We start from the raw sequence: 22,027 nt of genomic DNA, 5'->3' as shown, positions 1-22,027 counted from the left end.
CTACCCGACGGGCTACATCTCCACCATCCATTGCGCTGGAACTAGGAAAAAATGTATCATTCAATTTTAGAGTAAAAAAAATAAGTATTTAAATTTGTCTGGCTGTTGACTTTTCCTCAAATGCCTAAAATCTGAGAATTCAAAGCACTTTTAATGTTTGAAGAGCGGAGAAAGGCCTCCTTCAAAGTCAGCATGAACCTGTCAGCCAAAAAAAGAAAAACCCAGCACCAGGAGAAAATATGGTATCAATAGACCTTCCTCCCACCTACTGCTCCGGGCATTTATCGCTGCTCTGAAGAGTGTCCAAGAAGATAGAGTTCCCAGAATATCACACCAGTGATCTTTCCAGGGCCCTTTTCTTAACCCAGCACACTCGTTCTATTCATCTCGCTGTGGATGGCTTTTCCCCTTTCCTCAAAGCACTCAATTCATTTTCCAGCTCTGACATGTAATCCAGAAATAATAGAGCGGTATGGTATAACTCATAACCCAAAAGGGAAAGTGCCAACACCCAGAAAGGAAAGCTTAGAATTAAGTATTCCTCAAAACAGTTCCCAGCAAAGCAGGGCACATGAAAGGGGCTATTCAGCTTTGGAGGACATTCCCTGTCTTTATTATGACTTTGGCCCCCTGTGGGAAGAGTGGAGTGTGAACACACTGCTCTGGCCCAGTCCCTGCAATTATAGGCTAGCATTTGCATCTGAAAATTGCTTTTAGTTATACTTTCTGGAGAAAAAAAAAGTCCTATTCAGAAATGCTAAAAGTTGAACTGATTGTGTGTGTGTGTGTGTGTGTGTGTGTGTGTGTGTGTGTGTGTGTGTGTGTAGGTAAAAGGGCAATGTTTGGTGTCTTCCTTGATTTCCCGCTACCTGATTTTTATTATTGTTTTATATTAATTTTTTTGTTTGTTTATGTGTGTGAGTATGTGGGGGTGCATATGCCATGGCACACTCATAGAAGTCAAAGAATAACTTGCAGGGGTCATTTCTTTCCTTCCACAATGTGGGCCACAGGATTCAAACTCAGGTCATTAGACTTGGTAGTGCCTTGACCCACTGAGCTATCTTGCCAGTTCTAACTGTCTGATTCTTGTATCTACTCCCTAAGTGGTTTTTAACCCAGAGCCACAGGATCCTGTAGTAGCATGGGTCCCACTGCTGTGTCTCAGATATGGTGTGTGTAGACACCCTAAAATTTCCCATACTGGAAGTATGGTCACCAGCATGGTGGGGAGAGGCAATGGGAGCTTCTGGAAGTAGGATGCCCAGGGAAGTTCTCAGGTCAATGGTGGAGCTGTCTTCAAAAGAGATTCTAGTCACTCTGGCTGGACTCATGGGCAATCACAAGAGCAAATCAAGCACACCTGACCTCCAGTGGCTGGAAGCTCTGCTTTTCCACTCTGTAGATTGGTCTCTTTCTCAGGCTTGTGCTTCTACTGTGAGGCTGGCAGGACCTTGTTAGAAGCTGAGTCAGTGAGACTGCCCAACCCTGGACTTACAGCTTTTAAGATTATGAACTAAATGGACTTCTTTTCTTCGTGTTGAGCATGTCTTGGGAATTTTGTTGTGGGAGTGTAAAATGGATTTATTCCTAAATCCTACTGGCTAAGACAACAAATGTCACTAAATTTCATGTTCATTAGGGATCCAGTCAGTCCGCATGTTGTGCCTGTGTTGACACAGGAGATTAGGCACGTACCTACATATGCACGTGCACACACACGCACACACACACTAGGGTTTTTGTTGCTCTGTGTGTGTGTGTGTGTGTGTGTGTGTGTGTGTGTGTTAAGAATCAGATACTGGAGGGCAGAGGAAGTACTAAGTGTAGGCTGTGTAACACAAGTCACTGAACCTCAGGTAGATTTCAGTATAAAACTGGTATGGAATTGACTTGACGTTCAGAAGCAAGAGAGAGCTGAATAGGTGAGAAAATGAGATTCTGCTAAAGTCAAGCAGCTGGAAGGGGAGAAGCATTACTAGTGACATTTTAGAAAAATACCAGCTGACCTTGTGACTGTCATGCGGGACTAATGAGATGAGTAACAAGCAAGTGCTTGACTTCCAAAGCTATAAAATGCCTTTGGCCTCTGCCCACTGTAAAACAGAAACCCAGACACAGAGACGGATACAGACACACACACAAAGAGACTCAGGCGCATACACAAGCACACACAGAGATATACACAGAGACACAGAGACACACAAGGGCACATCCACACTTACAGAAAGAAAGCCAGGACAATTGACAGACAAATGGGCAGGCAGGCAGGAAGGGATGCATCTCCTTTTACAAATTTATAAGCTATGAAACAAACAGTCATTTTGGGTCAAATGCCTTTTTTGTGTATCACCTAAGAGCCACTAGCTCGCCATTTCTTCCACTGTAGCTATGTTTGTTTCATGAATCTTGGAGAAAAGATGTTCATAATTATTTATTTTTGGTGAGGGTTTTGTTACAGCTGATCCTGAGTCATCACTTGAAGGAGTTCCCAGGAAACTCCTTCGGAAGGAACAGCCAGCGCAGGCTGCACCAGAGACTTACTGCTGAAAATTACTCAAGTTCTGGAAAGTTTCTCTGCTACTACTTCTTCATGACCCTTACACCCCCACCCCGTGTGTGTGTGTGTGTGTGTGTGTGTGTGTGTCTTAGTTAGGGTTTCTATTGCTGTGAAGAGACACTTTGACCACAGCAGCCCTTATAAAGATAACATTTCTTTGGGGCCGCTAGCTATCAGTTCCAGAGGTTCAGTCCGTTATCATCATGATGTGGGAATCATGGCAGCATGCAGGCAGATGTGGTTCTGAAGTAGCTGAGAGTCCTACATCAGGCAACGGGAAGTCGACTGAGACACTGGGTGATATCTTGAGCACAGGAAAACTTGAGAGCCCACCCCCACAGGGACACCCTTCCTCCAGCAAGGTCATAACCACTCCAACAAAACCACACCTCCTAATAGTGCCACTTCCTATGAGATTATGAGACCAATTATGTTCACGCTAGTACGGGGGCCATTTTCTTTCAAACAACCACAGCGTGTGTGTGTGTGTGTGTGTGTGTGTGTGTGTGTGTGTGTGTGTGAAGGTCAGAGGACAATCTCAAGTGTTAGTGTCCTTCATCAGGTGCCATTCACTTTCCTCCCTCCCTCCCTCCCTCCCTCCCTCCCTCCCTCCCTCCCTCCCTCCCTCCCTCCCTTCCTTTCTTCCTAAAGCTCACCAAGGAGGCTGACTGGCCAAGGAGCTCCGGGGATCTGCCCACCCCATGTTCTCTGCAGTGGAATTACAAGTGTGCACCATTAACATGCCTGGCTATTTTTTTTTTAAGACAAAAATCTTCTTAGTACACAGTCTTTGCTAGCCTGGAACTCACAGAGCTCTGCCTGCTTCTGCCTTCCAAATGCTGTGGCCAAAGGCGTGGGACACCATGCCCTGCTTGAGGGCAAAGTATTTGGTTTATTTTTAGATGGCCATGATTTTTCCTGAGGTGACTTCAAACTCAAAATATAGTCATCTATTCATAGGCATTTACCAATGTTTAATAAAATACTGGATGCTTTTTATTGTCATAGAAGCATCCAGTATTTTATTAAAAATTGGTAGATAGCTATGTGTGGCTGTTACTTCCTTTTTTCGGTTTTTTGTTTTTGAGATGGATTTTATCTACATAGGATGTTATTTTTCTGTAGTTAAGACTGGGTCTAGCATACAGGAGGCCTTGAGATTTATTCCGACAGGAGGAGAGGCAGATTTGCGTTTGGCTAGAAAATGCATATTTTTAACAAATCATTTTTCTGTTTTGTTTTCTGTGAAACAAACAGTTTCTCTGTGTAAAAACCTGTCAATCCTCGAACTCAGAGCTCCGCCTGACTCTGCCTTCAGCGTGTTGGAATCAAAGGCATGCACCACCACGAAATATATATTTTTTTTTTGAGAGAGCGAGAGAGCCATGATAGAGCCTCTAAAAAGTCTTTTAGCTAGAGAAGCATGCAGAAGTTTAAAAGTTTCCCTCCTCAATGAATACTTGCTATCAATAACTTTGAATTTCAGGTCAGAGAGCTGGGGATGTAACTCAGTTAGTAGTCTTGGCTTGCATGTATGTATGCATATAAATACTATGCGTGAAGCCCTGGGTTCTAATCCAGAACCACATGAATTAGGCTTGGTGGCTCCAGGAGGTAAATGTAGGAGGATCAGAAGTTCAAGGTCATACTCAACCATCTAGCAGCACCTGCCTGGGCAAACAGACTCTGTCTCAAACAAACCCACCAAAAAACAAAACAAACAAAAATTTAGGCTTATCTGAAACTTTAATCTATTATAATAATCCCTTTGGAATTGTACACAAACTTTGTTGTAATGAATTATAATGGAATCTTAAAATCTAAATAGTATTTGTCCCAAGAATATGTCAATGATGTTAATTTTTTTGAGATTTATTGATTTTTATTTTATGCATATGGGTGTTTTACCTGAATGTTTGTCTGTGCTCTTGGAGGCCAGAAGACAATTTTGGATCCCCCTTGGAACTGGAGTTACAGGTTGTTAGCCACCTTGTGCATGCTGGGAATCATACCTGTGTCCTCTGAAAGAGCACCCGGTGCTCCTAACCCCTGAGCTATCTCTCCAGCATCAGAGATACTGATGTAAATCTGACAGTCGTACTTTTATGATAGAAAAGTATGCTGAATACTTGATATCCTGGAAAGATGGAATCGAAGAATGAAGGTCGGATCCTGATTTCGATGTAGTCATGGGTTAGAAACCCAGCTGAGATGAGAGAAGGGGTGGGGTGGGAAGGGACAGAGAGGAGACAGGGAGAAGAGAGAAACAGAGACAAACAAGGGGTCCTTGAACAAAAAGACGTGAGATGAGGAAAGAAGTGAGGAAGGGGATGGGTGTAGAGTCATCACGAGGGAACAAGTGTCCCAACATTCTTCCTCCTCCTTGAAGTTCTGGCAGCAGCGGTGCCTAAGGGTCCCCAGCACAGCAGATGGAAATCTAGGTCTGAAGGCCTGGGGCTAGGAATGTGAGCAGGAAGTCAGGACGACCAGAGGGGAACTGAGGACCAGAAAGAAGCCTGAAGGGTCCTCTGCCCAGCAGATGGAAATCTAGGCATGAAGACAAGACGTGAGGCTAGGAATGTGAACAGGAAGTCAGGATGACAAAGGGGACCTGAAGAGCCAAGGCCCAAGCCTGGTGTGTGGCGAGCAGCTGACCTTGTGAGACCAGTCAAGCCAGCTTTTCCTCACTATCCCCTTCCTCTTATTATGTTTTATTTATTTGTTCATGTGTACACTTGTGTATAAATGTACACAGAGGTCAGAGGGCAACTTTTAGGAGTGGGTTCTCGCTTTCAATTTTGTGGATTAAACCAATCCTCAATTGGATTCAATCCCAGGGATTGAACTCAGGTCATCAGGTTGAGTGGCAAAGGCCTTTACTCTCTTAGCCATCTCCCTGGACACCGATCAGTTCTTGTAACTGCCCAAGAAAGATACCACATGGGCATTTACCTGGCAGTACTCACTAACACTGTGGGCACTATATATGTAGGTGAAATGTGTGCTCTATCAGATAGTGGCAACGGCTAAGAGGCAGGAAAATAAGGCCAGTCGTGGGAGGGAAGAAATGAGAGTTTGGGTGTGACAGGAATGGTAGCCAAGGGCCAGCAAAGGTGGACCTGCTGGATAGGTACAGTCAGGGAACTGAACCCTGGAAGTTACTGGAAGAAAAGCTGGTCTTGTGGTACCCCCAAGGACAAACTTGCCTACTGTGTAGCCTGTGTGGCGTGTTGAAAGAAGACTCATCTGGAGCAGAGATAACAAGGGAGAGGCTGCAGGCCTTGTGGTAGAAGGGAGCTCGTGAGGCCTTGGGTCCTGCAGAGCTGGGTAGCTTCACCTGAATGTTCTGAACAGATTAAAGGCATGACCAGACTAGGGCTACCCCCCCTCAGACCAGACTGAGAAGAGACATCAGGGGGCTGCTCTGATTATCACAGAGCGTCTCTTGCCTTGGTCCAGGGAACAAGGACTGAGAGGAGAGTTACATCTGAGCTACATTTAAAAATATATGATCTGTCACATTCACTTACTGATTTATGTCAGTCTGTCTGTCTGTCTGTATGTCTGTATGTATGTGTTCATTCGTGTGTGTGTGTGTGTGTGTGTGTGTGTGTGTGTGTATCTAAGCCATGGTACACCTGTGGAGACCAGAGCAAAGGAATGGGCTCTCTCTTTCCACCATGTAGCTCTCAGAGATGGAACTCAATTTGCCAGACTTTGTAGTTAGAGTCTTTTTCTACTAAACCATTCCACTGGCCTTGGGAGACATTTTTAATAGGTGTTCACTCGTTCTAAACACACCTTTCCCCCCTTCACATTTTGAACTTTATCTGTTCATTTGTTTCTGCTTTTTGTTGTGTTTTGAGACAGGAACTTACATTAGGCAGGAAGTCACTGAACCTTGGAACTTACATGCAGCTGAAGATAGTTAGTTCAGACAGCCTTGAACTCTTGATCCTCAGCTCTACAGATCTGGGCTTGAAGGAATGCCCCACCACCCACAGTCAGCTATATTTCGAAACACCTCTGATATCACAGTGTATCTTAAACTTGGTGGCATATTTGTGGTTATCAACCCCATAGTGACTGTAACTTACAGTTAATCCAATGAAGAGACAGCCACCGAATGGGACAGAAATCTTTGCTAACTCTTCACTGGATAGCATATTAATATCTAGAATTTGCAAATAGTTCACAGAAGTAATAAGAAATTGAACAATAAATAGACTAAAGAAATAGACATTTATAAAGATGAAGTATAAATGGCTGATGAACATGTGAAAAATGTCCAACCTCATTAGCCCTCGGGGAAAGTCAAGTCCAACCAACAATGAGATTCCATCTCACCTGAGTCAAAAAATAACTAACAGTGCTGAGGATGGGGGCCAAACGGTCCCCTATACACTGCTGATATGGATATAAACTAGTCCGACCACTGTGAACGTCAGTGTGGAAGTTTCTAAAACCGCAACAATAGGTTTTTCCATACGACCAAGCTGTGACATCCTGAATATTTATTCCAAAGCTTCCAAGTCAGTACAGCACAGAGATGCTTGCACATCAGTGTTTGCTGCAACCCCAGTCTCAACAGCTAAGCTAAGGTACCAAGCTGGATGTCCAACAAAAGAGGAATGAATAAGAAAAGTGTGGTTTTCATCTATAAAGAAGAATGAAGTCATGTTGTTTGGAGAACGGGTGCAGCTGGCAATAGTCATATTAAATGAATGAAGTCAGACTCAAAAAGAGCACAAACTTTCTCTTCCTTGTGGTTACCAGATCTTATAAAGATATATTTATCTATGTATATGTGTATGAACATCTAAACAGAACTGTCTAGGGTACCAAGGGGGACTAAAAGAAGAGGCGTCAAAGGGAGAGTATGGGTTGTGGAGGAGAATGTGCTTAAAGTGAATTATATACTTGAATTAAAATCTTAGTATCAAATGTAGTACTCGGTACAGTGAGCACACACCATTGAGAAAAATAATACACTTTCAAAAGCTTTGAAGTAGGGCACAATCCATTTCAGTTGGGATCTCACTTATTTTTGTGTCTTCTAAACAAAGTAATAGGCTTGGCACTAAAGGCTATGCAACATCTGTAAGAATTGGACTTTGTTAAATTAGATCTGACTAGATAGCTACAGATCCTTCTCCAGCCCAAAGTGAATAATTCTAGGTCTTATCTTAAAGAATTTTGGGGCACTAGGACAATTACATTTATTAAAAAATCATGAAAGCAAGGACAATGCTTATTGAGTGAGTGACCAGTAAATGTTTGCTGTTTTAAAAATGTGTCTAACAATGTAAGTACTGCTATGTCTACATGATGTGTGAGCGTGTGTGCATGTGTGTGTATGCATATGAGCATGTGTGTGAGTATTGTGTGAGCATTATGTGTGAGAGTGTATGCATGTGAGTGTTATGTGTGAGCATTGTGTGTGTGTATGCATGTGTGTGTATGTGTGTGAGTGTTGTGTATGAGCATTGTGTGTGAGTGTGTGCGTGTGTGTGTATGTATGTGTGTATGTTCCTATACGGAGATCAGAGGTCAATGCCAGGTATCTTTCCCAGCTGCTTTCCACCTTACATTTTTGAGACATGGTCTCTCACTGCGATGGCTAATCTTGGTTGCCAGTTTAACTGGATCTGGAATCCACAACAACAAATTGTAAGCTGCTTAATTTTCATGATCAAATTATCTGAAGAAGGAAGACACAGTCTGAATCTTTTATCTCCGATAAAAGAATGGGAAAGAAGAAAGCTTGCTTTTGCCTGTCTGTCCTCATTCTTCCTGGCAAGTTTATCTACCTCATTGCTATGGCATTTCTTCACTACTAGAAGCAGCTTCTTTGGGATTCCAACACAGGCTGAAGGTCAGCAACTCTCCAGGAATCCTCTAGGTCTTCAGTGCCAGATTGGGACCACAGGGACATCCAGCCCCATGGGATGAGGAACTACCAGAGACTCTTCAGTGCAAGAAAGCCATTGTTGGAATACCCATACCACAGCCTATAAGCTACTCTAATAAATACCCTTTTAATATATATAATTATATATTAATATATATTCTATCAGTTCTGTTACTTTAGAGAACACTGACTGAAACACTCACTGAACTTTAGCATTGCCAATTCAGCAAGACTGGTTGGCCAGCAAGTTCCAGGAATCATCTGTCTTTGCTCCCCGCCAGAGCTGGGATGACAGACGAATGCCACCGTGCCTGACTTATGTGGGTTCTTAGGATCAAACACAGGTTCTTATTACTACGTGCACTTTACTGATTAAGCTAGCTCTTTAATACTATTAAATTATTATTATTATTATTAATCCATTTTTAACTCATCTGGAGAAGATGTCTATCTCCAAGCCTTCGAATGGGATCTGTCTCTTCATAAAAACATCTGTGTATTCAATGAGAAAGAAAGGGAGGGTGGAAAGAGAAGGGAACCCCATTACATTTTTCCTCTTGGCAACAAAGTACTGAGGTATCTGTGGTTATTTAAAAAAGTCTAAATATAGGATTCCACTGACCCAAAAGCCCTCCTCAAATTTCCCTTCTAATAGCTTCTGATAAACTACCTTCAAGAGTCTTAACTTGCTGGTGTCAATTCAGGCAGTGTATGCAGATTCCAATGGTGTGCTGCGTGTACTCATACTGATATCAACTTATGTTGATCCCATGTCTCTCTGTGATTCTGATTTTCTTATTTCACTATCCATTTTCTTGACTAAAAGCTGAAGACTCCCAAACACACATATCCAAAGCCAGTTTCCCCCAGCTCTCAACTTGTACATCTAAATCCTACACAGAGTCTCCAAATGGGATAATCGGCAGCAAATACCTAACCATGTATCATAATTCAGGAAAATGGATGTATGTTTAGAATCCCTCTGCTAATCAGTCACTTTGCCTGATGTTTCCCCTCTTTACCCTTACTTTCTATTCTGTCCCATAAACCAGCCTCCAGTAGACATGGTCCATCAAGCATTTACCACCCAGTAACTTCCTCCACAGTAATTATTAGACTGAGAGTCAATCAGTCAGATGTGTGATTATCTGTTTAATGTTATTCTTACTCCTTTAATGTCTAAGGTCCTTGAGGCCAGAGATTAACTGTGCTGTTTGTAACACCCTCAGGTTCCAAGTGAGTGCTTTGTACATGCTAGAACTTAATAAGTAATTCCTAAAGAAGAAAAACTGAAGAAATATATATTCTAAGTCATTGTAAAATTATTTATTTCTACTTATTTATATGTATATGTGGGTGTGCATGGGCCCACAAATGCAGATGATGTGGAGACCAGCGGAGGGAGTCAGATCCCTGGGATCTAAAAGTACAAGCAGTTGTAAGCCACCCGGTGTGAGTTCTGGGAACTGAACTCAGGTCATCTACAAGAGCAATAAGCACTCCTAACCACTGAGCATCTCTATAACTCCAATATACATAATTTTAAAGGATTCATATTTGTGTGCACGCACACACATGAAGGTTACACGATGGCTTCAGTGTCTTCTGTCTCTCTTGGCCTCCTCTTCGGAGGCAGGCTCTTGTCTCAGCTACACTGAAGCCAGGAAGCTCCAACATTCTTCTTTCTCTGCCTCCCTTGGAGGTATTACAGGTATTGGCATAGATGCCTGGTATAATGCGTGGGTGCTGGAACCCAAATTCTGGTCCTCATGATTTTGCAGCAACAGCTCTTAACTACTGAGCCATCTCTCCAGCCCCATTGTGCCACCTTTAACGGTTCCATGCCATTATTACATGGATGAAGCATAATGTTGTGTCTTTATGCCTTATCTTTATGTAACTAGATGCTTTCATGATTTACTCTTGTAAAAGAATTCTACGATGAACATATTGTGGCTGCTCTCTGTATCCATGTGGAGGCCAGAGAATAACCTCCAGGTGCCATCTGCCTATTATTATTATTATTATTATTATTATTATAGAAAGAATCTCTTAGTGACCTGGAATACCACAAGTGGGTTAATCTGGCTGACGAGGTAATAGCAGTAATAGCGAGTCTCTGCCTCGCTGTTGCTGGGGATACAAGAAAACAACTGCATGTCACAGATTCTAGGTTTTTCTCTTTATCTCTCTCCTTCTCTGTTTTTCTCCTTCTCATGGGTTCTTTTGCTTTCAAGACAAGGGATTTACTGTCTGAGCCAGCCAAACTCACTTGTGTCTTGTTTTTATATATAGAAGTAAAACCACTGGCTTTCTAGGGAGGTGCACATTATTAAGGTGTGCCAGCCTTCCTTGCTGTGACAAGACACCTGAGCTAAACAAAACTATGAGGCAGCAAGGTTTATTTTGTCTCCCAGTTTTAAGGGTTTCACTCCACGGTGGGCTGCCTTTGGTTTAAGGCCAGGAACTTGGCCATGAATGTTGAGAAGACCAGAGACTTCAAGAAAAGCAATGTAGTCATTATGCTGACCCACTGGCATCCTGGCTGTGGATTCACCAGCATCCTGAGTGTAGAACCTGTGCTATGTTGGCCCCCTTGCAGCTCTTCTCATCCCATCCATTAAGCCAGCAACACTTGCAGCGTTCACATTGGGCCATAGTGTGGTGCTGGTGGACTGGGACCTCAGTAGAGCCAGGCTGTGCATCATGTGACCTGATCTGAGCCAAGACAATCCATAGGAGGAATGTAGGATTGGAAGTCCTCTGAGTTTAATCACAAGAAGGAGGTAAGTAACATCTCTATGTACTTTGTTCATGTAGAAAGTGCTGACCACAGAAGTCTCAGCCCCAGCTAGGAACCAAGAGACAGCCAGCAACAGTAGAGGTTTAGGGCATGAGGTTCCATGCTTAGGGCATGGGACTGAGGTTTCACTGTAGATAACCTTTGGTCCTTGCTCTGACTTGCTTTCCCAGTGGCTCTCTGATTCTTCTTAGTCCTCAGAGCTCTTCTGATCTGGTGCTCCACTCGGCTGTCTGGGTAGACAAACACTCCACCCCCACCTCCCATTCTCCCTGCTACTGCAGCCAGCTCCAGGACCATCATTATAGAGCCTGTCTGTGTGTCAATAGACAGCTGGTCTGTCTATTAGACAGGTGTCTATAGAAAGGTGGTCATCTCTTGGCAGCCAAGAAGCAGAGACAGTGGGAGAACAAGGGGCAGAGAGCGAGTTATAGATCACAGGGGTATATGCTCTTGGCTCTTCCGACTAGGTTTCACTTCCTGCTTCTGTCATTTCTCATTAGCTGTCTTAGTTAGGGCTTCTATTGCTGTAGAGACACCAGGACCACAGCAACTCCTATATAGGAAAACATTTAATTGGGATGACTTATAGTTCAGAGGTTTAGTCCATTATCATCATGGCAGGGCATGGTGGCATGCATGCAGACATGGTGCTGGAGTAGGAGTTGAGAGTTCTACATCTTGATCCTCAGGCAAGGAGACATGAACTGTCTCACTCGGTGTACCTTGAGCAAAGGAGACCTCAAAGCCCACCCCACAGCGACACACTGCCTCCAAGAACACCACACCCACTCCAACAAAGTCCCATCTCCTAATAGTGCCACTCTCTTTGGGGGTCATTTTCTCTCAAGCCACCACACTAGGCCATCACATTATAAACCCTTCAGAAGATTCATCCATTGGTGACATCAGAGCTTTCACGATTCAGTCACTTCCACCAAAACCTGGCAGCTGGCAACCAACCAAACCTTTGGCACATGGCCTTTTGGGGTAAGTTTAGATCCAAACTGGCCTAGGATGATGGTAGATGTCTTTAATTCCAGAATTGGGGTATTCTTTTAGGGCCAAACCATAATACAAATTGTTATAGTCTAAATGTTAAATTTCCCTATTAACTCGTGTATTTGAATGCTTGGTCCCTAGTTAGAGGCACTGGCAAGGGTATGGGATATTTAGGAGATAGAGAATCTCTGGAGGAAGTAAGACTTAGGCCTTCAGGGTTTGTTGTTGTTGTTGTTGTGTTTGTTTGTTCTGCTTTGTTTCTTTGAGACAGGGTCTTTATAGCCCTGTGTAGCCTGGAACTCACTATGTAGACCCGGCTGATTTTGAACTCACAGAACTCTACCCGACTCTGCCTCCTGAGTGCTGGAATTTACCATGCCTGGTTACTTTTAGGTTTTATAGTCTGGCACCACTTCCTGTTTGCTCTCTGCTTCCTGACAGTGGGTAGGCTGTGACTAGCCGTAGCCCACTCCTGCTAACATGTCTTCCATCTTAAGCAGTGAGCCCAATAAACCCGCCCGCCTTTAAATTTCTTCTTGTCAGGCACACAGAAAAGTAACTAATACATAAGGCTTTGGTTTTCCTGTGCCTTTCTCAGGGTCAGCCATCAGGAAGCCCCCTCTTTCTTTAAACACAAGGCACTCCTTCCTTTCAAGGTAATGTTACTCCTTTAACTTGGAGTGATTGGCTTTTGACCTTTAGAATGTACACAAGTAGGAGCATCAGATAAAAGGATGCTCAGTTGAACTATGTGGTGTGTGTGTGTGTGTGTGTGTGTGTGTGTGAGAGAGAGAGAGAGAGAGAGAGAGAGAGAGAGAGAGAGAGAGAGAGAGAAAGACCTTTGTACCAGTTCTTGCTCTGCACACTTTGGGGAAGTCTTGAGTTACAGATATGATAGAATCTTCTTTTAGGATTCATAACGATTTCTTTCACTCAAACCTGAATTTATGTTGGTGCTATAACTCTAAGAAAGTCCCTAAGGATGGAGTCAGTTGTCAAGAAAATCAAGCACGTGATTGAAAGGCTGGAACTTTGGTCTCATCCCTGAACTCTAGGGAAAGAAGAGGAGCTGGAAAATAAAACGATTCACCAAGAGTCAATGATTAGTTCGGTCTGTCTCCGCCTGTAACAGAACTGTATACAAACCCTCAGAGAGGCTGGCAGAACAGCTCAGTTGACAGAGAGCTTGCCTAACGTGTACAAAACATTGAGTTCAACCATTAACACTGTACAGAGAGTGTGGCAGTGCATGCCTATAATCCCAGCACTAAGGAAAAGGGACAGGAGGATCAGAAGTTCAATGTCATCCTCAGGCTACCTAATGGATTTGAGGACAGCCTAGGGTCATGAGGCCTTGTCTCAAACCAATATCAAAATGAGCAAAAAAGAAAGGAAGGGAAGGAGGAAGTGAAGAAGAAAGGATGGAGGAAGGAAGGAAGGAAGAAAGGAAAAAAGGAAGGAAGGAAGGAAGGAAAAAAGGAAGGAAGGAAGGAAGGAAGGAAGGAAGGAAGGAAGGAAGGAAGGAAGGAAGGAAGGAAGGAAGGAAAAAAGGAAGACAGGGCTGGGCCATGTTCTTACTGGGGAGTACACAGAGGCTCTGAGAACCCGGGGATCCTGGAGTGACCAGAGAAATCCACGCCCCTACCTGTACACCTTGTCCTGTGAATCTTTTTCCCTTCAAATTTCACTTTCAGCCTTTACATTCTCCCTCATAATAAATTAGTAATGTGAAGTAAATGCCCCTTAAGTTTGCAAGCCTTTCTAAGCAAATTATTGAACTCAAAGAGGGGAAGATGGAAATTTCAGATTTGTAAGCCACGTCAGACAGTAGGACAGTTGTGTGCAACTGAGCCCACCAGTAGGTTTGTGTTAAATCTAGACAGTGAGTTCGTCTTGTGAGAATTAGAGAATTAATTGCATAGGGAATAAAATCCCTCATATTTGGTCTAGAAATATGTGAGAAGTGTTGATAAATCATAGTTTTCCCTTTAATCAGTTAAATATGAATGAACGATTGTATTAGTCAGAGTTCTCTAAGGAAACAGAACTGATAAAATGAATATGTGCATATATGTGTGCATGTGCGTTTGTGTGCATGTGATGTGTGTGTGTGTGTGTGTGTGTGTGTGTGTGTATGTTGGAGTAGTTTACAGGCTGTGGTCTGGGTAGACTAATAATGTCTGTCTTCCAATGGAAAAGACATGAATACAGTAGTTGTTCAGTCCAAGAGACTAGAAGTCTCAGCAGCCCCAATCTGGTGCTGACAGCCCAGAGAATTCCTAGAGAGCTACTGGTCTTCTGTCCACATGAAATCCTGAAGAGGTTCTAATATCAGCAAAAGAATGCCTCAGCAACAGAGCAGGTGAACTTTCCAGCAAAAGGGAGGACAATCAGGCAAAAAGCAAAGCTTCCTTATTCTATGTCCTTTCATACTTAGGTGTGGCCCAGATTTAGAGTGGGTCTTTCTACCTCAAATAATCCCATCAATAAAATCCTCCACTGGCATTCTAGTTCTTTGGGTTTTAGTTAATTCCAGATGCAGATAAGTTGACAACCGAGATTAGCCATCGCAGAATCCCAGTTCTCTTTTTGCTTCTGTGATAAACAACATGACCAAAAGCAGCTAGGTGACAAAGGGCTCATTTGGCTTACAGGCTATAGCCAACCATCAAGGGAAGCCAAGGGAGGAAAATGGAGGCAGCAAATGAAGCAGAAACCATGGAGAAACTTACACTGGCTTGATTACATAGCTCACTCATCTTGCTCTTTGATTTGATTTGTACTTCAAGTTTTTAGTATAATAACAGCTATGTCTGCCATTCTTTTTAATTATTTCTCATATTTTTGAGAAATAATTATATTATCTGCACTTCCCTTTTCAACCTCCAAACCCTTTCATGTACCCCTCCTATCTCTCTTTCAAATTCATGCCTCTTTTTCCATTGTTATTACATATGCATTTAGATTTTTCATTAATTGTCACTACATACATGCATAGATTTGGAGGCGATGTTCAAAAAGGGGTTTCTCTGAACAGCCCTGACTGTCCTGGAACTTTCTCTGTAGACCAGGCTGGCCTTGAACTCAAAAATCCACCTGCTTCTGCCTCCTGAGTGTTAGAATTAAAGGTGTGCACCACCACTGCCTGGCAATAGATTCTTAAATGCATAAGGAAACCTGTTCAGTCTGTAATGTTATTTGTACAAATGTTTTTAGGGCTGACCATCTGGTATTGAAAAACCAGTTGGTGTGTTTTTCTTTGGGGAAGACTATTTCTCTAGCTCAATGCACACGCCTATGTAACTGCCACACCTAAGGCTCAGGGATCATGCAGAAGGAGGGGCAGAAAGACTATACGGTCCAGAGAAACGGGGAGTTTTTTCTGGAATGTCAGAACCTATAACCATAAAATCTCACGAGCATGAATGTGGTGGAATGTTATTTTAAGATATGTTACGTTTGTTCATGCTGTAGTGTGTTTGTTTAATGATGCAAAGATGTGTTGCATTTTTTAAAGGTGCAGTTGTTTAACTCTGTGAAGCTTTGTTACTTTATCTGTCTAAAAAGACCTAATTTGTCTAATAAAGAGATGTATGGTCAATAGCTAGGTAGGAGAAAGGATAGGTGGGGCTGGCAGGTGGTGAAAAAAGATGGGAGGAGAAATCTTGGAAGAAGAAGGAGCAAGAAGAGCAAGGAAAAAAAGATGGATGAGCAAGCAAGAGAAATCAAGAAGCAAGAAAAGAAGGGGCCAGCCACCCAGTCACATATCCTGTCACGGAGTAAAATGAAAGGAAGATATACAGAAATAGAGAAAGGTGAAAGTTCAGAGGCAAAAGATAGACAGGATAATTTAAGTTAAGAAGAGCTGGCAAGAAATAAACCAAGCTAATACTGGGCATTTATAAATAATAGTAAGTCTCTGTGTGTTATTTATTTGGGAGTTGGGTGGCAGGCCCCCCAAAAGAGCCAAAGGAGTAAAGAGTAAAAACAACCAACAACACATGAACTTAAAAAAAACAACAATTAGACATGCTAACATGGACAGGGGAAGTACACAGGACCTCAACCATACATGAAGAACTATAAACTTGCCTTTTTGTACAACTGCACATCGTCTTCCCAGGAGTGACACCACATGCAGTGGTCTGGGCCCTTTCATGCCAACTGTCAATCAAGAACAGGCCCCTCAGACTTGCTTACAGGTCAATCATATAAAGACATTTTCTTTACTGAAGTTTTGTCTTCCCAGATGAATCTAGCTTGTGTCAAACTGACAAAAGACCAAAACAAAACAACAACAACAGAAAACCTAACCAGCACAGAGAACAACAAAAAGGAGACATGGTTGTACTAAAATCAAAAGATATATAGGGCCTGGGGAGATGGCTCAGGTAGTGAGTGCTTGTCATGTAAGCATAGGGCCTTGAGTTCAGATCCCCAACACCTACACAAAAAGCTGGCACAATAGCATATACCAGTAATCCTAGAACAGGCGAGATGGAGATAGGTGGAGCCTTGGTACCTGCTGATCAGACATCAGGCTGGCCACATTGGTTTCCAATGATGACGATGGTGACGACAATGATGACGACAACAATGACAATGATTGTGATGATTTTAGGCCTGGTAATATGATTCAGTTGTAGAGTGTCTTTCCAGCCTGCAGATTCCCTAGGTTTGATTCCCAGTACCACATAAATTGAGTACATGACTGAAATCCAAGCACTGGAGAGGCAGAGACAAAAGGATCATGAATTCAAGGTATCTTTTGTGACAGAGAGCTCAGTACCAATCTGGCTCCATGAGTCCCTGTCACACCACTGGTTTTCTTTTTAAAAGACTTCCTGGAGAGATGACTCAGCATGTTAGAGTTGCAGAGGACCCGAGTTCAGTTCCCAGCACCTATGTTGAACAGATCACAAGTGCCTGTAACTCCAGCTCCAGGGGATCCAATGCCATCTTCTGGCTTTATGTGCAGGTACATTGTGTCCATCCCCCACAGACACATAATTAAAACCCAAATGTGCCTAGAATGAAATATAAACTCCACATACTGCTGGTGTGAACAAGTGCAGTGGCTCTTTCACGGCCATGTGATAGTAGAAGCACCTTCCACACTTCTATGTTTTCTCTATGGAAACAGTTGCTCATGTAAGAATGGCATGTGAGCTGTGCTGGGGTTTCCAACACACAGGAAAGCAGTAGAAACAACCTAAGTGTCCATCAGAAAATTGACACCCCTTTGTGTGTGTGTGTGTGTGTGTGTGTGTGTGTGTGTGTGTGTGTGAGCATGCGTGCATGCATGCAGCTACTGGGAAATCGTGCTTGGGAACTGAGCATGCATCCCTTGGAAAAGCAGAATTTGCTTTTAACCACTGAACCATCTCATCAGCCTCCCTCCTGTGTTTCAAGCCCAGGTTTCTAACACCAGCTATGGTATCTATGGTGTAAATACTCCCACCAGAGTTGGCTTCACACTGCAGGTATACTATCCCTTGACTAAAGAGTTGGGAAGAAACAGGCAGAGTTGCTCCACTCTTTCATTGCCTTCAGACCCTTTTTGATTCTCTTGAAACCCAGGGAACTGAAACATTCTTAGGCATCATGAGAGGCCAAAGGATAAAAGGACTGTGAGGTGGAAAAGGAAGTCCATGCAGATCCACCCACGGCCAGACCCCAGCAGAAAATATGGGTCCAGTCAACACCACATGGAACAAGCAACCGCCTTTATAACTCACTAGAAAGGGACAAATCCCAAATTGCTGTGGATGAAGTCTATTACATTTTGAGTGGCTATTAATCAGCACACAAATTATTAATCAGCACATAAACTGCCGTGGCATTGTTTAAAAAGTTCTGTTTCACTCCCATTGGCAATGTTTAGTAGCAACTGCACCAAGCAAGCACAGGAAACAGGTTTACACTCTGGGACACACATCTGATTATAGTTATGCAGCAATAACGCCCTAGACAGCCAAGTTCCTTGGCACCCACGCACCCCTCTCCACACATTGCAGTTGGCAACCTCAGGACCCTTTGACTCACTCCCACCTTTGCAGGGCAGCACAGACGCCTATCTTTGAACGATGGTATAAGTTTCACCATACCTGCAAAACAATCAAATTAGAACTTCAAATATAGTCCTACTATATGTAGGTCTGAAGAATAGAAGGACCTGGCCTCAACTGACTTTGGGTACAAGAATCCTAAGACAAAGCTATGTCCTCTAGTAACCTTCCAAGGTGAATCACTTATCTACCATTTTATATTTATGCACAATTGGGTTTGCACATAGTTAAAACCAGATGAATCATGGGAAGGGTCATGAGCTGTAAGAAAAATGAATATATGATGTAATGGATCCATTAAAGTAGAAAAGCACCCAAATTATGTCACTTTATACTCAGTCCTCACTTACCTTAGACACCACAAACGGAGACAACACGCTACAGGCTGGGCCCTCGAGTATTCTCACAAGTGTCCCATAGTCAACCTCGACAGTGGCTTCCTCTCTAACCTGCACTGCTGCTCTGCTCCAAATAAAGTTAGATTGCTTTTCTTGAAAATTAGGGTGAGCTTTCATTTTCAATTTTTGAGCTAAAAGACCAAGAACCTGGAGACACCTGACCCAGATCGGGACCATTAGACACACGCCTGCTCTTCTCTGAGTGTTAGTTGAGCCTATGATTCTATCTGTCCTGTTGCAAAGTGCTACAGCTTTAACCTGCATCTCTCTGAAAGAACTTAAAAAACCTCTAAGCACTATTGCGTGAAAGTTTGTGTGTGTGTGTGCGTGAGAGAGAGAGATGTGTGTTTGTGATGTGTATGTATTGTGTGTGTGATGCATGTGTGTTGTGTGTGATGTATGTCGTATGTATGTGATGTATGTGTTTCATGTATGTCTATGTGATATGTATGTTGTGTCATGAGTGTTCTGTTTGTGAGGGATGTGTGTGTGTGTAAGAGAGAGAGATGTGTGTTTGTGATGTGTATGTATTGTGTGTGATGTATGTGTGTTCTGTATAATATATGATGCGTGTATGTGTGTATTTCATGTGCTTCTATGTGAGGTGTGTGTGGTATGTATGATGTGTGTGTCATGTGTGTTCTGTGTGTGAGAGATGTCTGTGTGTGTGCATGAGTGTGTGAGCGCACGTGTGTGTACACCGTGGATGTTTTTAAGTCAGAAGACAACTTTTGGAGTTGGTCCTCCTTTCCCACGGTGGGTGCTGGGCATTCAGCTCAGGTCATTCGTGGTGTTCTGAAAGTGCCTTTGCTCACTAAACTACCATGAGGACCTCTTTTTAAATAACGTTTTTATATTCTTATTAACCATAAATTAACTGTGCTCTCCATCAACTTTTCTTGTGATTTGTAAGGGTTTTTATAATGTCATAAAATAATAGTGAAAAATTGGGAATGTTTTACAAGAAAATATGACTATATCTCTATATGACTTGATCTCTGCAGGACATATTTGGAGCTTGGTGCTGACAGATGGTTTGATGGTTAAGAGCACTTGCTGCTCTACAGAGGACCCGAGTTTGTTCCCAACACCCAAGCTGGACAGCTCACAATCACCTCTAGCTCAGACCCGACATCCTCTTCCCCCTCCTCAGTCACTTGCACTCATGGGCACACTGCTACACACAACACACACCTTCAGAAGCACAATTAAACCACAAAACAAAATAGCTCCTGAGAAAGAGGGGAATTGTTCATATAAAATGTGGTGCTTCGTTGGACAGTTTTTCAGTGAACGTAATCAAATCCAGTTTTTCAGTCTTTAATATTTCTCAAATTATTCTAAATACTTTCCCCTGATGTTTCTCTACTGATTTTCATGAAATGATATCTTCAGTTGACACCTAGTTGATATAGATATGAATAATTTGCATTGGTATGGATTTTAAGGTCAATTTTGTTATATGTGTATATATTTCTGATTTTGATTGTATAGTTCATATAAAAATGCAATGTATAATTAAAAATATAGGTTGTTAATGGATAATCATCGATAATAGTCAAGCTTATAGTAATGTTAGTCTGATTTTCTAGAAGTGCATAGATATATTTCAGATAGACATTCATATCTTTCAAAGACTACAGGACATGACATTTAATGTTTTAATAACTTAGGACTTTTCATGACAATGAGACATGTCTGCTCCTGGCAGCACCAATCTACTTCAAGAGGAAGATGGGCATCGAAGAGGCTCCTTATGGAGTTGGTTAGCCATTTGGGCAAGAAACTGCTCTTGCCTGGACTGTTATATAAACTGGACACAGAGAACCCGCAGAGAGAGGACTGCTAAACTTGCCTAAAGGTGAGATGATCTTTCGGGGTTCCTGATTCATGAAAGAGTCTGCGAGACATTCTGCAGGACACAGCAGATAGTGACTAAACTGCTTTTGAAATTTCCTGCTTCATGAAAATGTCTCTGGATATTATGGGCCTGAAGGCCGAAGATGGGTGCCCCAACGATACAGAGGAACTTTGGGTGACTGTCCAGGCAGCGAGATGTCTCTGTCATTTCTAGAGTTTTGGAAGTTGCTTACTTGTTTACTTAGGTAATATTATATCCTTCTGGAGTCTTTGATGGAGTTGAAGAATGGATAGTCATAGTTATAGTTTTCCATTATTATGATAAAGATATAGTTATAAATATTGTGACTGTAATTCTTGCTTGATAACTGTTTTGTTATATGTAATTTTACTATGTTAAAATGAAAGCCTTTCTTTTTTGTTTAAACAGAAAAAGGGGAAATGATGGAGGAGGGTTATCTGTCTATTGTGTTATTTTCATTGGTCAATAAAGAGACTGCCTTGGCCCCTTGATAGGACAGAAAACTAGGTAGGCGGAGTAAACAGAACAAAATGCTGGGAAGAGGGCTATGAGGCAGAAGCCATGGAGCCAGCCACCAGGTCAGACATGCTGAATCTTTCCCGGTAAGCCACACCTCGTGGTGCTATACAGATTATTAAAAATGGGTTAATCAAGATGTGAGAGTTAGCCAGTAACTAACTCTCTAGAGATAATGGGCCAGGCAGTATTTAAATGAATACAATTTGTGTGTTGTTATTTCTGGGGCTAAGCTAGCCGTGCGGGTACTGTGTGGGACGAAAAACAGGCCTGCCTGCAGTCCCTCACTACACCTAGTACAAAGCCCTTGGTTTCCCTGCCACTCAACTTGAGTCCCTCCGGTTCAGGTGTGTTCGGCTTCCGCCACAGGATCGCTGTTCTGTCATTTTTGTGTTGAAACCTACATAAAATCTTGGCACCCACAGTCTCTTTAATTTCACATCAATTTAAAATTTTGCAAATTTGAAATATCTTTATATTAAAAATTTTTGATTTTGCGTACCTACCCAAACTAAAAAAGGACTTAAAACTGAACAAGATTCTGAAACAACAAAGGTACCATAACAATAAAGCTAACGGAACTCAAAAAACAATCTTGAGGTCAGTTAATAGTAATTGGTAAGTGGTAGTCCCTCCCTCCTTCCCTCTCTTCCTCCCCCTCTCAGATATCCCAAGCTAACCTCTGTATGTAGCTAGCCTCTATGTAGCTGATCCTGAACTCACAATTATCTACCTCCACCTCGTGAGTGCTCAGATTACAAACTTTTGTACCACCTCACTCATCCACAGTTACTGTGATTCTGACAGTAGAAAAAGAAAAAAAAATGGCTTTGTGCTTTGTGCCTATCAGGTAAACTCTCTACCAACTCAGCTGCTTCCCAGGGCCACGA

The sequence above is a fragment of the Myodes glareolus genome, chromosome 5 (assembly GCF_982192425.1).
Source record: "Myodes glareolus chromosome 5, mMyoGla1.1, whole genome shotgun sequence".
In the NCBI taxonomy this organism is placed as follows: domain Eukaryota; kingdom Metazoa; phylum Chordata; class Mammalia; order Rodentia; family Cricetidae; genus Myodes; species Myodes glareolus.
This window is presented reverse-complemented; position numbering follows the sequence as displayed.